Source organism: Python bivittatus, unplaced genomic scaffold, assembly GCF_059951505.1.
Source record: "Python bivittatus isolate LINGU-HERP-01145 unplaced genomic scaffold, Pbiv_v1 ctg000700_np1212, whole genome shotgun sequence".
NCBI lineage: Eukaryota > Metazoa > Chordata > Lepidosauria > Squamata > Pythonidae > Python > Python bivittatus.
This window is the reverse complement of record NW_028277098.1, coordinates 96,653,445-96,675,327: the sequence shown is the minus strand read 5'-3', so window position 1 is coordinate 96,675,327 and position 21,883 is coordinate 96,653,445.

The window sequence follows — 21,883 nt, the reverse complement described above, 5'->3', positions numbered from 1 at the left end:
TTCTGCACACAGCAGAAAAGTTAATGAACTGAAATCCCTTGGGGCAGGGGGGTCACTTATGACTCCAAATATATAAATGATTAATTCTTTTTTTAAAAAAACATTACATACCATCAATCTAGATCAGTGTTTCTCAAACGTGGCCACTTAAAAATGTGTGGACTTCATGGCTGGCTGGGGAATTCTGGGAGTTGAAGTCCACTTATCTTAAAGTGGCCCAGTTTGAGAAACACTGATCTAGATCATAAACCTTGCTGTAATTTGCAGGAGCTCCAAGCATCCCAAACTAAAACAAAGTCTGTTCTAAATTTATTTAGAGTAATGTTTCATACTACTAGAACTCCATCCACATGTCAATTTCTAGCTGCTAACTATGAAAGGTTGCAAGTCCCATGGGAATCTTGTCATGGCTTTGCTAGCCCCTGCCCAGCAGTATGTAAGAATAAGAACCACAGGTCATATTTCTAAAAAAAAGTTCCACCTGTTCTTCTTTAACAAAAAATATCAAAAGCAGAACTTTGTGGCGGTTCAAGAAGAAAGAAAGGTTATCTGTTCAGGATGAAACCCTTAACTCTACCAGTTACAAGTAAACGTAAAGGACCAACCGTTGTATTGCACTTTACACCTATGAGGGTGAAAAAAAAAGCAGGCAGGATTTATTCTAAAAGAAGTGTGCAATTCTTTTGTTATGATGCCCGTGTTCCAAAGCAAATAGCCATTTCGGATGCCTGTAAAAATCTGCCTTTAGGGATTAAAAGGTCAATGCCTAGAGATTACTACAGCTTGCTTGCTCCTTTTATATTAGATGTATAGTCTGCAACAGATTCAGTGTGTCGGGTATAAGAAATGGGCTAAATGCAATTACCAAGAGAGTTAGTTTATCCAATCTACAAGACTAGGTGTTAAAGCCTTTCCTAGAATGTACCACTTCAGGTGAAAAGTGGAGGGGTGGAGAATCAACATCTCCCAGTCTTCCTGCCCATGAGGTTCTTCTTCTTCATGCTTCCTTTGCGTGAAAGGGACATGCAAACATCTAGTGCCTATATCTGTAATCTAATGTGGTATAATCCAGGAAAACCTTTATTATTTGAGGTTAGTGATGGTATCACCTGGTGATAAGGAGGACATAGTTCATCCAACCCAATGTTTTCTGTTTAGCAACTCTCTAGATCTCAAGGAGAGGTCTCAGTACTTGATTTGTTTAGCCAGAGGTGTCAAAATGTTGCATGCTTGCCTGCCCGCTCACCTCACCCCATTCTCCCAGCTCATACATCTGTTTTTCTCTTAAGCAAGGACAAAAATGGGATCCTGCTTTTGGAGACATATAGCCAGTGGCAATAAGAATAGTGAGCGAGCCAGAGGACAACCCAACCATTGTTCCAATCCCTTTATTGGACACACACCTGTATAAATAGATTTCATTGGATAAACTGTCTGCCATTTATATTTCTAAGACTGTTTTTAATAGTGTACTGTTGCTATAACTTAGTTGATCAACCAGTCTCTCAGGATTGCTCAGTCTTCTTCTAGACCCATGTTTCTCAACCTTAGCAACTTTAAGATGTGTGGACTTCAACTCCCAGAATTCCCCAGCCAGCAAGTTGAAGTCCACACATCTTAAAGTGGCCAAGGTTGAGAAACACTGGTCTAGACCAAGAGGCCCTGGACTTACATCCTCCCAAATTATTTACATCTTCCTAAATACACCACCCCTGGGAATGACTGCATGCAAAGTAGTTTAATTATAGTCCTTTTCCCCAAAGCTCTGATCCCTCCTTGTCTTATTTCATATATGGTTCATTTTTAATCCGGAAGAGGATTCACATTCTATCGAATCAGAGAGTGGGGTGTTTGCCATATTAGTCATCAAATCCAACCCAGTGTTCAATGCAGAAATCTGAAGGAGAACATCTCACACAGATGGCTGCCTAGCTTTTGCTCAAACACATCCAACAAAGGGGAGGTCACTACCTCTCCAGGTCATTAGTTCCATTGTAGAACTGCTGTCACTCCTGGGAGAAATTCCTTCCCAGTCCTTCCTGTAACTTAAATCCCTTAAATCAAGAATAGAGCTTGACCTTCTATGAAACATCCTTTCAAGTATTTGAAGAATGCTATTATATTCTCCCTCTGTCATCTTTTCTCAAGGTTAAACAACTTACTCAGTGCCTTCCACCTCTCTTTATAAGGTTGGGTTTCTGATCTGCTCTAGAATCTTCCCGAGTATCTATGTGCAAGATCTCTCTTTTTGAAGATAAGAAAAACATCTGCTCTCCTCCAGTCCTCTAACACTTCACAAGTTCTCCAATATTTCTGGATAATACATAATAGAAATAGTCTCTTCAGTATCCTGGGATGACATTCATCTGTTCCTGGAGATTTAAACCCATTCAAAATAAAGTGGTTTTCCTTTGATCATATTTCTATCAATCTCAAGATTCAGTTCTGCCCCTCCATCTCTTCCCAGTTTTCTGGGGAAACACCTGTTTAATGTGTTGGAGAAGATGGATTGAAAATAGGAGTTGAGGCGTTCTGTTTGTCCTTTAATACCTGTTAACTTTTGCCTTTTTCACAGCATCACTGCTATACTGATTCTTTTCTCTCAATTTGAACCTATCTAAACAAGTCCTTTTTGTTATTCTTAGCATCTTTTGCCAACCTCAGCTCATTTTGAGCTTTCAAATTCATTATATCAGCTCTACAGTTCTGGGATACCTGTTTATATTCTCCCTTTGTGACTTGTTTTCCTTTGCATTTCTTATATGTATCCTTTTTATTTTTGGTTCTTCACTGAGGGGAGGTATGATATTAGTCTTCATTTATCTGAAGGGTTGTCACCTTGAAGGAAGACTGGACTTATTTGTGGTTGCCTCTGAGGACTAGACTAGAACCAATAGATTAAACTTACAAGGAAGGAAGTTCTGGCTAGATATCAGGAGGAACCTCCTGACTGTACAACTCTCAGACAGTGGGACAGATTGCCACAGGAAGTTGTGAATTATCCTCTGCTAAAGGTCTTCAAACAGAGGCTGGATAATCATCAGTCTGAGATACTCTGATGAATGCTGAGTAATGAGTTGGAATAAGCTCTAAGGTCCCTCCCAACCATGTGCTTCTATGAGAGATCAGTCAAAACAATAATGATGCAAAGCTTCCATGGTCACCAACAATCAACTTGAAGCAAAGACACATTGCAGTAACATGGCTTTAACCATAAAATTCAAGGAGGCATAGGGCCAAATACACCTCCATAACACAAGGGCTACCTCTGAAAAGGCCATCTGCCTAGCCCACAACTCATACATTGCTTGTGGGGGGTGGGAGATGGGGACTCTCAGGTGGCCCTCTCTAGACATTCAGAACAGATGGGCAGATTTGATTTTGCAAGGCGTTTCTCATGCAGAAGCACCTGATAGACAAAAATCACGGTCAGGAAGGTACAGTACATCATAGTAACTAAACTTAAACCTCTTGGACTTCTTTCATTCTTCCCCCTCCCAACAACCTCTTTCTTAGGAATTTTCCCCCTTCCATTAAAGTTAAGCTACTTGAAAGGTGAAGGCTTTCTTTCCTGCCATTGGACTGAACTCCAGCAGGGACAGGCAGGGTGCCTCTGAATATGGATGTTATCAATATATTTAAGCAAAGGCCCCCAACGTTCTTATTTACCAAGACCCAGACCCCCCTCCAAATCACTCTGCCAAGCCTTAATGGTTTGTTTGCCATCATCAGCAGTTTTCTGCCATTTGGATATAGAAAACACCCGAAAATTGTAGTTTAAACTTAAAATAGGTTTAACATGTTAAAAAGAACAAAGTAGCAGATGATAGTCCTCCAGTCCTATCTTGTTGCTGTGTATCACACAGTCTTGATCCTTTTGGGTTGTCGTCGTCATCATCATCATCATCATCATCATCATCATCATCATCATCATCAAATACATTACTCCAAAAAAATCTTTTTCTCCAGCCACCAAAATATTATCCTCTCCTGCCACAATATAGGTGTGAGCTGAGGGTGAATACAAGAGGAACAGGGACTGCTGTCCAAGAATGAATCTTACAATCAAATTTGCATAAATGGAAATACTGCTTTCTTCAGAATTTCTGTACAGATTTTGAAATCTATGCCAATGGGAGCAGATCTTTGACAGAGAATACATTCTAGCATGCAAGAAACTTAAAAGTTAAGGAAGACGCACAGGTTTGAGTCTTGCTTGCTGGCAATGTTTGGGTGGGGAGGGTGTCTTCAAGTCAGTGTTGATTCCTGGTGACTGTCTGGACAAGTCCCTGCAATTTTCTTGGCAAGATTTCAGAAGAGGTTTACCATTGCCTGCTTCACCCCAGGGCTGAAAGAGAGGGACTGGTGCCTAAGGTGGAACTAGAAATCACAGTCTTCCAGTTCCTAGCCTGTTGCCCTAAGCCCTACACCAAGCTGGCATCACCCATGTTGCTATTACCTTTTAATATTTCTGTAAGGTGAATGATTCTGTCTCCGATCCTCCCCTCTCTACCATCCATAATGTGGGGGTAATAATACTATCTTATCTGATTGCAAAATTACTGCAATCATATCGGAACCCCTTGTACTTGCAACTAAATAAAAGCTAGGTGTTATTAGCTGAAGCAATGTTGGGTAAAATGTTCAAGTAAGTTCTTTTGATTTGAATTTGTGCCACATAATACATATTTCCTTCTAACGTAATTTAGGGAGGAAAAATTGTACACGGATGGCCATTCTTAGATTTAGGGATTTTCAAAGAACACGCTAAAGCACTAACAAGTGAGTGCTTTTCTTGTCTTGGTACAGATAAATAAAATGAAAACTTAACATTAATGTAAGATTAAGTTTTCAAAAATACTTTATCAAAATTACAGTTCAAATCAAAGCTTAACTGTTTTAGACATCTTCCAGGCAGAAGAACATGGAAGGTGTCTTCTAAGCTTTCTTCTCCTGACTCATAGATGGGGATGGGAAGAAATCAACCTTTTTCAAGGGGTTCTTTCGTAAGATCACTCAAGTGATCCATATTTATTTAATGGCAAGTTGGGCTACCTTTGATGGCTGGGATTGCCTGTTTGGAGGGAAGCTGAAGCTAATAGTAAGTGAGGCTTCAGTGAAAGTAGGAAAGCATGTGGGATACATATGGATAGAGTTATGATTTTCCATTTTATTCCAAATTGGAGATTTTTCCTCCCTATATGCAAAAAATCATTTACATTTTGGACTGATTTAAATAAGCCTGATTTAATTCACGGAGAGAGGCAGAAATCAGCTCCTGACCCTTGTCCACTCAGGAGAGAGGAGCTTCTTCAGCTCCAAAAGCTCTTTGCAAGCCCTGGCCAACAAATTTCAGAGATTCCCACCATAAAGGTGTCTCTGGATGCTCACCAAATTCTATCTAAAATGAGACCAGGGAATCTGCTTAACTGGTCCAATCATCCAGTTATCCCTGATTGTGAATTCTCAGTGCACAGTAGGTGGAAATGAAAAATTATCCACCAGGTTTTGAAGATTTTATTCTAGCTAAAGTTCTTTACACCATGGGTCTGCTGGAAGAGAATAATCCTTCCAAATTCATTTTCAGTGACTTACATGGTGGAATTCTTTTACATACTCATTCTCAGTTATTTGCATCAACAGTAAGACCTTACCCCCCAAAGCAAATTGCAGTGAGGAAGAGTAGTAACAGGCACCAGAAAACTGGAATAACTGGGTTTGAGGGTTGTTTTTTTGGGGGGGAATCCTATTATTGGTTTCCAATGGAAGTTGTTGCTAACCTCATCGCCTTGGGCATCTCAGGCATGTTATAATTATGTTAAATAAATAAATAGGAAGAGTTTCTTTGTTTTTTTAGTGTTATGAGTTTAATTGTGTTTTAATTATGTTTTTATTGAGTTTTAATCACTGTTTTTATTTTGTTCATAACTGCCTTGAGTACTGTTGGTTGATAAAAAGGAAGGACAAAAATCCAATCAGTAAATAAACCAAACTGTTATGCGGGAGGGAAGAGAGTGGGAAAGAAGGCGATGGTGTTAAAACACAAAAACTTTTTTAAAAGAATCAATACGGCCTGCTTTCCATTTCTCCTCCAAGCTTTTAAATACCAGATTGCATTAACTAATAACATTTTTAAAAAGGAAAAAGGAAAAGAGGAGGAAAAAAGCAGCCATCTGGCTTATTGGTGAGAATATTCTGATTCCATGAGGACTTTACTAAGTAGAATGTGGAAACATTTTGCAGTGATAGCCTGGACAACAATGAGCGATGCTTACAGGATTAGAATATACTGCAGCAGAAGGTCCTCTGATGAAGTTTACTTGGAGCGGTATTTAAACTTGAAAGTCAGGAGATTCTGTGAAGGACAGAAGATCTTTTCCGCCAATTTGTGAATGGAGTGCTTGTTGGGGAAATGGGAGGAAATTTCGCCTACATCACCCACAATAATACCTTAGCAGAATTTTGGGAAAAATCTGCTTTATTTTTAAAACTTTTAAAAGAAATCTATTATGCTTTTATATATATAAAAGTTTTAATAATGTTTTTATTTTCTTGTTTAAAAGTTTCAATTATATATATATATAATTATATATATATAATTATATATATATAATATAATATATATAATTATATATATATAATTGAAACCTTTAAACAAGAAAATAAAAACTAATACAAACTAATATAAAGTAAGGAAGAAAAAGGAAAAAGAAGGAAATCAAGAAAAAAGCCAACAGTGCAAGAAAAGAAAAAAACTTGGAGAAAAACAGAAAAAAAAAAGAAAATATAAAGAAGTAGTTTCTGATATTCTTCCCAGCAGTTATAAGTACAAATATATTTGCATAAAAATGAAAAAAATAAACTTGTGATTTATGGTTTTGATGATTAGATATGATAGGTTATAGAAAGAAGAGTAATATTTTTTTATCTATCTATCTATCTATCTATCTATCTATCTATCTATCTATCTATCTATCTATCTATCTATCTATCTATCAAATTTGCCACCACCCAGCTTGTTAAAAAGCGACTCTGGGCAGTTTACAGAAGAGAGAAATCCATTAAAATACAATATAAAACAATTATAAATAATTAATGAATAAATTCCAAAGGATGATAAAATATGATGTAACTTTAGAGTGAGGTTAAAAATGTATTCTGCTTTTTGATTCTGAAAGGCCAGCCCACCTTCTCTCTCTCTCTTAACTGCTTATTTAAAAGAATCACTGTACTTTTATCTTTACAGAACCCTGATCAGATAGAAATAATTATGTCCTGTAGCTATGCAACTTTATACTCCGATGTTATCTGCTGTCCCTTCCTCTCTACCCCCACCCCCTGAATCCTCATCAGAGGAGGATGGAGAATGGAGACCTGATTCTGAGGAACTGACCATAACACCTCCTAATCTCTGTATCTATGGACATCAATGCTTATTTGGAACCTTGTCTTCCAAGTCTGCATGAGTATCACTGCCATTGCTTTGAAAGCCAAAGGGCAGAGTAGAAGAAAAGCATCAAGTTGCATGTAGAGGTATCTTAGGAAGGATGGTCTATCCAGGAAGAGGCTGTTACTCCCAAATAATCCAGCTTCAGCAATTGGGGCTCACCAGCACCATCTGTATTCAGATGGAGGTTAAGAACTTTAGCATAAAAGTCTCAGTTTAAGAACCTTCAGGGACAGGATCAAGTTTGATGATGTTCTGACCTTATGAACTGATTCCCAAGGTTGCTTGAATCTTTGAAAATGGCAGGTCTGTGCCTAGTGTGAACATTTTCTGCTTTGGTTGTTGAACTAGAGTTGTCAGTTAGGAAGCTGGTGGATTTGAACTGGCGGGGGGCTAAGCCTTCGTTTTTTGATTCTACGGTGAGTGCCTCTATCAGTTTTGATTTCAGATGGTTGGACACTTTGCTAAATCCTTGAACCCAGATAAAGAATCCTTCTAATCTTACCTGAACAGAATTCTGCAGATACAGTGGGGGCTTCCTTGCTGTCCTTCTCCCCTCTCCCATCGTCCTTGTATGCCCCCAAGTATGTTCCAGGGTGCTCTTCAAAGTGAGATCATAGAAAAAATATTTTGGGGAGAAAGTATAGCTCTAATGAGTATACCCAGATTCACTGTCCTTTCATTTTGTATTTGTATTTTGTATCTGAATAGCTTTAATGACTTGTGAAATTGTTCAATTCATGTCTCTTTTCCTGGAAAACAAAACCTGGTGGGAGTCCATTTCTCCAAGCTATTTCATTAAATTCCCTGTGAGAGAAGCATAGTGAGGCCTATATTTAGAGAGGAGATTTCAGAAGCCTGACAGCAAGAGCCATCACATCTCTGCATGACGGCCTAACATTACATCTTACAAATGAATTACTGGGTACAGATTTCATGCTCATAAAATCTTTTTGGTACTTAACAACTCCCTTGACACCCAGCCTTTCACCAGTAATCTTGATGGAAGAATAATCTTGGAGAGCTCTTCAGGCCAGTTCAACAACATGCTTAGTGCCAGATGTTTGTTTTCACATGCGGGAAGAACATAGGTAGCCCTGCTAAGGTCCATCTTACTTTATCATCTTTTTGCTTCTCTCAAATCCTCTCAGGTGTTTACAATCAGGAGATGGGGTTCTATCCCCCACTCTGCCATTTCTATCCCATAACTGGTATTTGGATGTGTGCTGCGCTCAACCAGGAGGTAATGCTGAATCTTCAAGACTGATAGCCCTTAGTAGACCTGTCCTCCATGAATTTGTCCAATTCCCTTTTAAACACATCCATGTTAAATGCCTTCTCCCTGCCCTGTGATATTGAATTCCACTGGTTAATTACGTGCTGTGGGAACTCCTCTTTGCCTGCTTTAAATCTCCTTCTAGTAAACTTCATTGAATGATCTCTTCTTCTCCTAGTCTTCATTTTCTTCATGCCATGCATGATTTTCAATTAGATCATGCCCCTAGTCATCTTCTTTCTAAGCTAGAAAGTCCCAAATGTCCTACCTTTTTCACATGAGCTGGGCATTTGAGCCCTCTGATTTCTTTGGTTACCCTCCTCTGTACTTTTCCAACTCTATTATATCTTTTTTTCAAATAAGTACAATCGGAAATAGTCCTCATTTATCAACTGCCTCAGATAGTGACTGTTTGCAAATACGATAGTAATAAACGATAGTAAACAGTAGTAAAAAAAAAATGATTTTCCAACCAGTGTACGCACTTACCCCCAAATTTCTGTACCTGACAACAATGCACACCAGAGTGAGGGTAATGCTGGCGTTGCTGCACAAGAGAACTTTATCTAAATGAGATGGTAGCAACCAGCAATCTTTGCAGCATCTCTCTCTCCCTTTCAGTCATGTGGTTTGCTTAGTGACCATGTCACTTAGTGATCATTTCGCTGGAATGAATTGCAGTTGTTGAACGAGGACTACCTGCATTCCAAATCCGGATGTACCATACATTAATCTAAGAGGATATTTCACCAAGAACCCTAACAACAAGCAATATCTTGTTCAGGTGTTACCATTCCAGGGCATTTTGGATAAACCTGTAAGAGGTTGTTCCAGTGTGGTCCTCACTGAGATCATGGAAAAATATTTGAGGCACCGGGTGGCGGGGGGGAGGTTTAGCTCTAATGAATATACCCAGGTTCACCATCCTTTCATTTTTGTATTGGTATTTTGTATCTGAATAGTTTCAATGACTTGTGAAATTGTTCAACTCATGTCTCTTTTCCTGGAAAACAAAACCTGGTGAGAGTCCATTTCTCCAAGCCATTTCATTAAATTCCCTGTGAGAGCAGCATAGTAAGGTTGTGGGAAGACTGAGAAAGGAAGGGAAAGGACCATAGACATAAATAATAAATTGACAGCTTATCTCATAAATGGCAACTTAGCCCAGGTGAAGAGAAATCTGGGAAGAAGCATTTCAGAACATTCAAAGAGACTCCATCTTAATGAACTCACTAGAAATGAGGGTGGAACATTCCTGTTACAGTTTCCAAGATTCCATCTGTACTCCACACTAGCATTAAGGACATCCTACTGAAATCTATGTAATTCTTTTTTTCCTAGATCTTGCCCAGCTCTGTGGAGCTGGAAAATTGGTCCATCTACACCAGACATGCACAACTCATCAAGGGGAAAGGTCCACATTGATAAATTAAAAATCCTTGTGGGCTGAAAAGAAATACCTGGAGCGCCAGTCAGCTGTTCCATGGCTAGTGGAATAGCAGAAGTGTTGGAGCTGGCAACAGCAGTGAAACTTGGAGATGCTCGGCAGCATGTCTTTCAGGGTGGCGGCAGCTGTAAATTTACAGCATGTGGCCCACAGGCCATATGTTGTGCAGACCTGATCTATGCCATGAGATTTGTTGTTGTTGTTCAGTCGTTAAGTCATGTCCGACTCTTCGTGACCCCATGAACCACATCACGCTGGCCTTCCTGTCCTTCACTGCCTCCCTGAGTTTGCTCAGTTTCATGCTCATTGCTTCAGTGATGCTATCTAACCATCTCATCCTCTGCTGTCCTCTTCTCCTTTTGCCTTCAATCTTTCCCAGCATCAGAGTCTTTTCCAAAGAGTCCTCTCTTCGCATTAGGTGGCCAAAGTATCTGAGCTTGAGTTTTATTATCAATAAAATTCCAATGAGCAGTCAGGGTTGATTTCCTTTAAGATTGACTGGTTTGACCTCCTAGCAGTCCAGGGGACTCTTAAGGGTCTTCTCCAGCACCACAGTTCAAAGGCATCAATTCTTCGGCACTCAGCCTTCTTTATGGTCCAGCTCTCACAGAGCTTTGGGGCACTGCTAAATTTGCTTTGGATAAATTTTTCACTTCCTTCAGAAATGTGATGCAACTATTGAAATTTGCACATAGAATACAAGCACCTCATGAATCTATGGATGCATGTGTTAATGCATTTAGGGAATTATGTGAATATGGAGACTTAGATATGATCTGAGATCCAATGATGGGAAAATGCATCACAAAACACTGTGTGATGAATATCTTCAGGAGGATGATCTGACACTGGATAAAGCAGTTACCATGGCCAGATTATATGAAAGTGCTCAACTGCTTAATTGCAGCAAAACTTTCTGCTAGAGAAGACACATGAAACAATCGACAACTTCAAAGGATAAAATTCACAAGGGAAGAAGAAAACCACAATGCACCACCTTTCCTGGATATCCTCATCAGCAAAGGAAACGGTGGCAAATTAGAAATGCAAGTCTATCAGAAAACAGCCCACACTAACCAAGTGCTCCATTATCAAAGCAACAACCAGCCTCTCACAAGAAGAGCTGTGTAAGAACATTATTCAGACGAGCACAAATGCACTGCAGCAACCCAGAACATCAGAAAAAGGAAACAGACTGCCTATACCACATCTTCCAACAAAATGGGTACCCTCCCAACTTTATCAAAAAGTGCCTAACCACTTAACCCACTACAGCATAACCAACACTATGAAGCTATGAAAAGGATAACACGACCATACATCAAAAATATCTTAGAAACAGCCAACAGATTATTACAACCACATGGCTGTAGCACACAAACCAATTAAAGCCCTCCATAATATCTTCAGTAAAACAAAAGACACAATAGCCCAAGAAGAAAAAACAGGAGCCATCTACAACATACAGTGTCAGGACTATAACAGCCACTATGGAGGACAGACAGGCAGAAGGGTAGCAGAACGCATCCATGAATAACTACCAGCAGTCAGAAGACATGATGAAAACTCCTTAATCTCACAACACATGAACAGACTCAACCATAGTTTCAACTGGGAAACTATCAGCATCCTAGACCAAGCTAAATCCAAAAACTCTAAGGAATTCCTGGAAGCTTGGCATTCAGACAAATCAGCCATCAATAGACACATAGAGATAAACCACATTTATACACCATTCAAAAAAGACAATAAAAAAGCTAAGAAGGGAACAAAAAGACCAGAACACATCCTATCCAGCATCTTACACCCAGATAAGTAGGGATTAACACCAGACAAACAATCAATCAGAAAACAGTACCCTAATCAAGGAACTACCAAGGAGGAAACCCCATCCCCACCAGACCTGGCAGAGCAAGCTACTATATATAAATAGGGAGCAAATCCCACACTCATTAGCACTGATGATGTTGCCTAGTCAGGTAATGAAACATCTGCAAGAAAATAACCAAGCTCAGAGAGCACCAAGAACTCCACCGTTCAACCCTGAGCTACTGATATTCTTTTCTATTGAAAATGAAATTGTGGGTGGGTGGGAGATGGCGATTGATAGTGGAAGTGCACAGAACTTTATTTGCAGCAAGCCTGAAGGTGTAGCATTTGTAAGCAAAGAGTTAAAGTTGTTGCAAACAATAAATCAGTCTATGTATCCATCAGCTGAGTTACTTCACAGTGCAATTTGCTTGAAATAATAGTGTGGTTGATCATTTTGTACATGCTTAAGTGTGTGTCATTGTCAGCCCTACAAGGCAGGGCAGACTAAGAAATCAGTGCCATACAGGATGTGACTGTTTTTATTTTAACAGCTACAGTAACAGAATCTTGCAAATCTGAATGTCCTCTCTCACTTTATCTTCTTGTGAACTAGGAAGGGGCTTGTCTGAGATATTTTCTAAAGTTCATCTCTTGGAATGGGCACAAGCCCCTCTTATCTGACCATTGCCTTGGCTCTTCCTCCTGTTCTGCAAGGCCATTCCCTATTTCTCTATAGTCATGTTTGAATTACAATATTCTCTAATAGTAGAAGAGCTGATTTATCATCATTTGCTGGTTCCTACCTAACAAAAGGAGACATTGCAGCCAGATACAAAGAGGGAAGACAAGAACACTTCATGAAGCCTTGAAGAAGCACTTGCTTTCAAGGCTTGATGAAACACCTCATCAATGAGACTCCACAAAGCAGAATACATTTCATCTAAACGTGGTAGTGGATATTCCTTGTCCAGGCATGGCCTTGGAGTGGAGGCATGACCTCCTCCAAGTGGCATTTCCCTACAGCAGTGCCATTTTGCACAGCCCTAGTGGAAATTCCTTTCTAGCTTTTAATAGTCATGCACTGGCCAATGGTAGTTTTCCTCAAGATTCCTCAAACATCTTTCGGTGATCAGGAAAATGGGATGCATCATTATTTAAATAAAATAAAGCCGTTTTTAAAAAGTCCTGCATGCCTTTCTGAATACAGGTGCTGATCTATTTCACCACTTTTCTTTAAAACAAAATTAATATCAGTATGTGAGTGTGTGTACGTGCATATTCATTGCACATATAAAATATTCTTTTTATATAATGTTCGGAATGTTTTGCTTCTTGCAAAGAATGAAAACTGGCTGAGAAAATAATTTACTATAATTGACTCATGGCCAGTACTGGTAGAAAAAAGAATATGGGTGCAGTTTTTAGCATTGTTTATAATAGACTGCCAGAGTTCATCTGGAAGGAAAATTTATTGAGCCTAAAATCCTACAGTGAAGCAATAATCTTGCCTGCTGACCTTGGACCAGAACTTCTTTGCCAGGTCTCCTTTTCGCATTTTAGCTAAGAAATAATATCAGACCCCAAACAATTAACAAGTCAAAAAAGACTCCCAAATATATTTCCTGAATAAGCTTCAGTGAATAAAGGAAACTAGAAATATTTTCCCTTGGCAGTGTAACACTTAATCATGACACCAGTTTTTGGAAGTTTCTGGAACATCCTTATTATTCCAATTGCATTGCTTATGATCATTGAGGCTTTGTGCTCACAATATATTTGACAGTTGATCCATTCAATGCAGGTTTATTATGAAGACAAGTTTCTTCCCCTATCTTAATCCAAAACATTGAGTGCTATAAATCCACAGATTCATTAAGAAGCATAACAGCTACGGGAGGGTGTGGTGTTCGAGAAATTGGATATTCTTAACATAGAAAAAGAGTTAGAAAGTGTTGGAGTCCTAGAAAGCCCAGCTAGGTCACTGGGAGCCATAAAGGATGGAGAATAAAACCAGGGTCATAACTCAGGTAGTGATTAAGCTGTTCCTGGACTTGTTTTATTTACTTGTTAGGTTTCTAGAAGCAGAAGTGGTGTTTCTCTAGCTTAGATGGAGAATACCACTCCGACAAAGTCTGAGGACCATAAATAACTGATACAGGAGCCCCCCAACTGAACACTTTCTGGATGTCCCCAAACTGAAAATTTTTGAGGAACTGGGAAACTGAACTGGCCTAATCCAAAGGATGGGATGAACCTGGGCTTAAAAATGCAACATCCATATGTTATATTTGTATCTCATCCTTCTTCCACGTAATGGTATGTGGGAATGGCCTTGGGAGACAGGAGGAAGAGCTGCAGATTGGACAACTGGCATGTAAAAGATTTCTCAGCCCACAGAAGGAGAGAGACATGGAAAGCATTTCAAGGGACCCTCCCTAGTTTTCTGGAGAGTAAAGAGAAGGAAGAAGAGAAATACTTTGAGTCTTACAAGATTGATGTTAACTCTTTGAGGTAGTTCAGACAAGAATCACAACCATGAGTACTATCTCTATCTTTATTGTATGGTTACATTAACAAAACCTTGCAAATCTGAAAGTATTTCTCCTCTCCTTTCCCTTTACTCTCCAGAAAACTAAGGAGGGTCCCTTCTGAAATGCTTCCCACACCTCCTTAATTTCTGTGGTCTGACAAATCTTTTACATGCTGATTGTCCAGTCTGCAGCTCTTCCTCCTGTCTCCCAAGGACGTTCCCACATTCCAAGAGTCCAAGGCCTCATGTATCTAATTTTCCCTCCTCTAATTTTCCCTTACAATAACAATCCTGCAGGTTAATTTGGACTGAAAGAAAGTTACTGAGCCACCATCAATCAGTGGGCTGAGGGTAGAGTTGAACTTGGGTTTTCCTGTTCTAATCCAATATTTAACCATTGCACCACAATGGATCTTTATAAACATGAGAAGTTAGTAGCTGGGTTCAGTCAACAAGATCAGTGGTTGTATTCACATAGCATGTTAAGCTTGGTTAGACTGAATTTTATTTGGTTTCTTGTGGTTTATGGAGTTGCTTGCACTCAGACTATTCAGTTACCCTATGAATTGGCAGAAGCTAGAAAACAGGTTAATTCAGTAACCAAGTAAAATGTGTTGTGCAGTCCTAGCCAGTCAACATAGCCAAGATTGGCCCATGTCATCTTTTTCACCCAGGGTAAAGAGAATGTAATGGCACCTTCCTTGTTTTCACATGCCAGAATACCAAAATATTTAACCAGTCAGGGCTCTTCTGATGTCCTTATGACCACAAATGTTGTTAGCCCTTTGAGGTAGGCCAGGTCAGGAAACAGATTCTACAAGAGTTATTGGAACTCTACTTTATTGATCTAGGTTATAGTAACAGAATCTTGAAAACAGCCTTTTCCCTTCCTTCCCTCTTATACCAAAGAGAGTCAAGGCAAAGTGAATCACTTTAATTTTATTTCTAACACCATTTTTATTTCTTGGGCTTACTTCTGCTTTGCTAATTGTTGTGTTCCTTCTCCAAGGTCATCTGTGTGATTGTCTACAGATACGTTGAGAGAATGGGAGAGAGTATGTCCAGGATTTGATATCTATCTTGAGCTCACATGCCACAGCAGAAACAATATTAAAATTGTTTTAATCACATAAATGATTATGTGCCATGAAGTCTGTGTTGACTTAACATCAACTTAACATCCACCTATATAGACCTTCTCTTTGGTGAGCTGACCCAACTAAAATCTGGCCTTTAGTTCTTCCAATGGTGGAGTCATCACCACTGTAATTAAATCCATCCACCTTGCTGCTGATCATCCTTTTCTTCCACCTTTCCCAGCACCAGAGCCTTCTCCAGAGAGCTGGGTCTTTGCATAATGAGTCCAAAATAGGATAATTTGAGCTTGGTCATTTGTGCCTTGAGTGAGAACTCTGGGTTGATTTGTTTGAGGATCCATTTTTTTTGCTTTCTTGACTGTCCACAGTATTCTCAGGGGTTTCTCCAACACCAAAGTTCAAAAGCGTCAACACTCTTTCTATCCTGCTTTTACAAAGTCCAACTCTTACTTCCACAGAGTGTCACAGAGTGTCAGAAGGAAAATTATTGCCTGCATGATTCTGATCTTGTAGGTATAGACTCAGCATAGCATCTGAAAAGCCTTCATGACAACTCTAACAAGTAATACTCTCCAACATATTTTTTGCTTGCTGGTTCCTTTACCATTGATAGTCTATGCTAACAGACAGAAGCTATCCACACTTCTGTATCATCACTTTCAGTTCGAAGGCTGGTTGCTGTATCTGTTGCCATTAGCTGGGTCTTTGTTATATTTAATTTTAATCCCATTTTTTCACTATGCTCCTTGACATTCATTACTAGAGCTTACAGATCCTTTACATTTTCAGCCCTCAGAGTAATGTCATCAGCATAGTGAAGGTTATTGATGTTTCTTCCTCCCATTTTAAAATCACACTCATCTATTTCCAATCAAGCTTTCTTCATTATATATTCGGCATATAGGCTGAATAAATAAGGGACAGTGTATAGCCTGGTCTCACTCCTTTGCCAATCTGAAGCCATTCCATTTTGCCTGTTCTGTCTAGAGTGTGGCTTCCTGACCTGTGTATACGTTTCACATGAGGACAATGAAATGTTCTGGGATTCCCATTTTTCTAAGCATATTCTACAGCTTGACATGATCAACACAATCAAAAGCCTTTTTATAATCAATGAAGCACATATTGACTACTTTTTGATATTCTTCAGTTTTCTCAATTATCCAGCGTGGATCAGCAATTCCTTGGCCTTTTCTAAAGACAGCTGAACATCTGGCATCTCTTTTTTCACATAGGGCCTAATCTGTACTGGATGAACATTGTCTTGCTACCATGAGAAATTAAGGACATTGTACGATAGTTTGCACACTCTTTTAAGTTTCTTTCTTTGAGATTGGCATGAAGATTGACCTCTTCCAATCTGTTGGCCACTGTGTCATTCTCAAGAATTGCTGGCATAGTTTGGCTAGAACTTTTACTCATTTTTCTTCTCTTTCTTGCTGCATTTCTGCAAATATTGCATCAATTCCTGGAGCCTTCTGACTTGGTAATGACCAGAGTGCTGATCTTCCAGTATTAGAAGTTCTTCTAAATAGCAAATATCTTCTACATTATCTTGGATGTTGACATCTCTTCTGTATAGAGTTTAATTTAATCCTCCCCTCTTTGCTTGATCTTCTTTGAATCGATTATAATCTATTCACTGGTCCCCTTTAGCATACAATTTGAAGCTGAAACTTCCTTCTGAGTTCGGAGATCTTTTGGAAGATCTTTCCTTGTTTCTCCATGTCTGTTTCTTTTATGACCTTACAGGTGTTGTTGTAATACTGCTTCTTGTTTTGTCTAACACCTCTCTCTACAATTCATTGTTAAGTTCCTTCCTGAGCTCTTTGTCTTCCATGGCTTCGGCTTCTCCTCTTTTCTTTGAAATTTCCACCATTTCTTCTGTTTCTTAGACATTAGATTTCTTTTGACACTTTCCTCCTTAACAGCTTCTTTGATTTCATTCCACATGTCATAAAAGGTGAAAATGGAGTGCATCTCTGGGGAGGAAGATCACATTTTATTAAAACAATGATTGTTGGGTTCCAGCTTACAGAGGAAGAGGAAAGGACCAATAGAATGCTAAGAACTTCTATAAGAATTTGAATGGTGGGGCGGGAAAATCTAGGGCTTTGATTTGCTGCCAGGATCTTGGGGACATATAGAGAAAACTGGATACATTTGATAGTTAAAGGAGAGCTGTTTTATTGTTAAGGAGAACTGTGCTTTTTGAAGCTGACAGTAGTGCTGGAAATAGCTAATGTCTCTGGTTAACAAGTGGAGGAACGTTGATGGGATTAGGCCCTCAATTGACTATGGAACATCTGCAGTTTTACCCAATTTATTGTTGCCTTTTCCTTACTAATTTTGCCTTGGGCAATTGCACTTGGCTGGATCTCTGCTGATTCTAGCCAATTTCATTCTGCCTTTGTTAATGGCGAGCAATACTTCTTTCTTTTTGACAGGAAAGATGCAAGGGTGTGGTTTGCTTTGTGAAAGGAATAGTTTCCTTAGGTATGATGGGATTATGCAAATGGGGAAGCTGAACCCAAGGGAAGGAGGGCAGAGGGAGATGTCTTTTAAAAAAATATGTATCTTTTTATTACAGCCATAACACAGTTTGCCTGGTTCCCCATCTATGAGGTTCAGAACGTCAAAGTGATTCCTGGTGTTCTTCTTGAAGATGGTGAGTATATGCTCAAGATCATATCATTGAAACTGGTTGGTTCTGTTCTTCCACAGTAAGCACCTGGCCACATCTTTCCTGTTATAACAGTCAGCCTTGCGAGATAGTCCAGACAAGAAGCACACCCAGAAGTACTAGCTCTAACTTTATGGTAAGAATCTTGCAAGTCTGAAATTACATCTCTCCCCCCTTGCCTTTTCAGTCCAAAAATTAGGCAGGGTCCCTTCTGTGGGCTCAGCTGCCTCTTATCTGACCATTGCCTAGTCTGCAGCTCTTCCTCCTGTCTCCCAAGGTCATTCCCACATACCATTACAATAACTGAGTTCTTTCATCTTCTTGTACCAATAATCTAGTCCCTTTGTTTTCTGTGTACTCCACCTAGAGTTGTCCCTGTATATCTGTGTCATTTTGGTTGTTTAAAGACTGTGTTGACCATGAAGATATCACTGGATTGGCATAAAGTAAGAAGTTGTTTTCCTGCTTTGTTTCTATTTCCTAGGTCATTCAGTCCAGCTACTTTTTCCATGTTACTATTTCTCAGTTTTGACATCCTAGTCTCCAACCACAAGCAGCACAACTTGCTTGCATGTTCTGTTGATTTCAGATTGAACTCAACCATAAAACCCAACATCATCGTCTTCCACATTGGTGATTGGAGCATACGTTTGGAAGATCATCATATTAAAGGGTTGTCTGAGCAGTCTAACTGATATTATTCAGTCATTGATTGCTTTGTAGCCAAGCACTGTTCTAGCTATACCTTTCCTAACTGTAAAAGCAACACCATTTCTTCTTTGTTTTTCATATCCTGAGTAATAAATACTGTGATCTTCTGATTGAAAGTGTTCAATTTCAGTCTATCTCAGTTTGCTGATGCCAAAGATGTCAATGTGTAGTCAATTCATTTCATCTTTCACTGCGTGGCACTTTCCCATGTTCAGGCTTCTGTGCTTCGTGTTCACTCTGTAATTCTGTCTTTGCGGCTTCAGGTTTTCTTTTCCTGCACAGCAACATCAGTAAGTCCTGTAGATGCTCCAAAGGCTTTAATCTAGCCACATCATAAATATCATAAGTGCTCTGAAGATCCTCAGCTCTTCCTCAGCACCATGTGGACGGTCATGTACTGTGAGAGGCCCATCATCTGGCACTCCATTGTCAATCACTTTATATGGTCTATCCTTGTGGTATCTTTGGTAAAACACAGCAATGGTTTACCATTGCCTTCTCCCACACATTATCTGTTGCCACGAAAGTGATCAACTGCCCCAAGCATCTTTCTATATCACTGCTGCCCAGTATAGGGGCCTGCTTGCTTTAGTTGGGTAGCTGGGATGGCCTTCATGCCTTGGGTGACCCTGCTGGAGGAATATACCCTTGGTGTACACTGCTGGCATTTTGCTCCTCCCTCCCAGGAACACTTCCCACAATGAGGCAGTGTAGTAGGACTTGAGGGACACTGAAAGGCATAGTCCTCTCATATCAGGCTTGAATCCTCGTGACTATATGGATATGCCCATGAAGTTTTGTTATTTGTTTTAATAAGACTATAGAAGTAGTTATCCTAATTTGGACACATTATGCGAAGACCTCGCTCTCTGGAGAAGGCTCTAATGTTGGGAAGGGTGGAAGGAAAGAGAAGAGGACGACCACCAGCAAGGTGGATGGACTCAGTTACAATGGCGATGGGGGCGTTGCTGTTGGGAGACTTGAAAGACCAGGTTAGGGATAGATCATCATGGAGAAAATCTGTCTCTGTGGATGCTAGGAGTCAAAAATGACTTGATGGCACCTAATCAATCAAACAGTGCCGGTGGTTTCCCCCTGCCTTTTTCCAGGATTTTTTTTTCTTTTTTGACTCACTGTTTTAGTCCTGGGATTTCCTGGTGGTCTCCCATCCAAGTATGAACTTGACTGTTCAGCTTTTTAAGGAGCTACAGTCAGAAAAGGGCCTGATACAGTGTTAAAACTGGGCTAATATCAAAAACTGCCATAAGGATACAATTGACAATAAAACATTACATACAGGTTGCCAGTATAAAAAGGGTGAGATCTCCCCATTCAGATTGCAGCATTTGGGACATCATATTGTTATCTGTTTTGCCAGCCTGTACTTCCTACCATGGGCAGGGAGATAACACAACACAACTAAAACCTGTGCTCTCCTGTATCCTGGTTGGACTAGATTCGATATAAATGAGTTACAAGAGGAAGAAATGTTATTGCACTATTGAAGAAAGTACAGCTATCATAGAATTATGGGATTGGAAGGGACCACAAGATCATCTAGTCTTACCCTCTGCAATGAACAGGGAAATCAATCAAACCAAACCATCTTTGAGAGGTGGTTCTCTCGCCCAGGGTTCCTCAACCTTGGCAACTTTAAGACAGGTGAACTTCAACTCCCAGAATGCAAGGCTGGCTGGGGAATTCTGGGAGTTGAAGTTCACCCATCTTAAAGTTGCCACGGTTGAGGAACCCTGTTCTAGCCTTTTCCTCAAAACCTCTGCAGATGGAGAACCCACAAATTAGGTAGACTTCCAGTGATGTACAAATCTCAGCATCGGGGAACTTTTCCTGGAATTTAAAAGAACTTTAGGTAGCTGCAACTTACATCCATTATTTCTGGTCCTGTGGCAATGGAAAATAATTCCTGACCGTCTTCCCCATGGTGCTCTTTTATGTGTCTGAACACTAATGCTCTTATGTCTCAGTCATCCCATCTTATTTGGATTTGGAATTAGCCACCATAATGCTAAATCCCATTGACTTCAAAGGCAGGGAACCTCATTTGTGTTAGATTCTACCTTTGCCTTAATTAAAATTAAATATCAACCTGGGAAGAAAATCTTCTAAGATCCCTTCTTTGACTGATTGATTTTTCTGAGCATCAGTACAGTTCCAGTGATTCTGAAGTGTACTTGTCAAATAATTGATCTCATACTATTAATTTTAATAACACATGCTCTGGGATAAAAAATGGAAATGTTGCTGCTCTAACGCAGAGTGTGCATGCAAGGTTCAAAAAAACCCCCCAGGCACTGCACGTTTATTAAGACCACAGTAATTTAATGCCTAATTTAATGCCTGACATACATTGTTTATTTTAAGCAACTCATAATCAAAATTAGTATTAATACCAAATGACCCTAATTCCTGCCTTGGTGGCCTAATTCCTAGAGCTGGTTCAATGCACAACTTTTGGCCAAACATTGACTTGCTGCTCCCCCACCCTACAACTGAAAGCTGTGGATCTGAATTTTCCAGGATACTGGATCTTCAATTTGCAGCAATTCAGTTGTTGCTGGGTGCCTGAAGCCATTTCAGAATCTACAGCCTCGACAATCCAAATAATATATGGCATTCTTTTGGCAGTACATGAGGAGCAGAAAGGCTATCCATCGAAAGGTGATTGCCTATACCTTTCAAACTCTTCTGCAAGAAAATGTCTTCAGGCCAAGTGTGAGCTTTTCACAGAAGTTATAGAGATACATCTGTTTAAGTAGATTTTATTGACAGGTTGCTGATTAAAATGCAGCTTAAAATCAGAACTTCTGTGGTTATATCTCACCTGCTTACGGACGCATCAGCTACGCTTGGGTGTTCTAT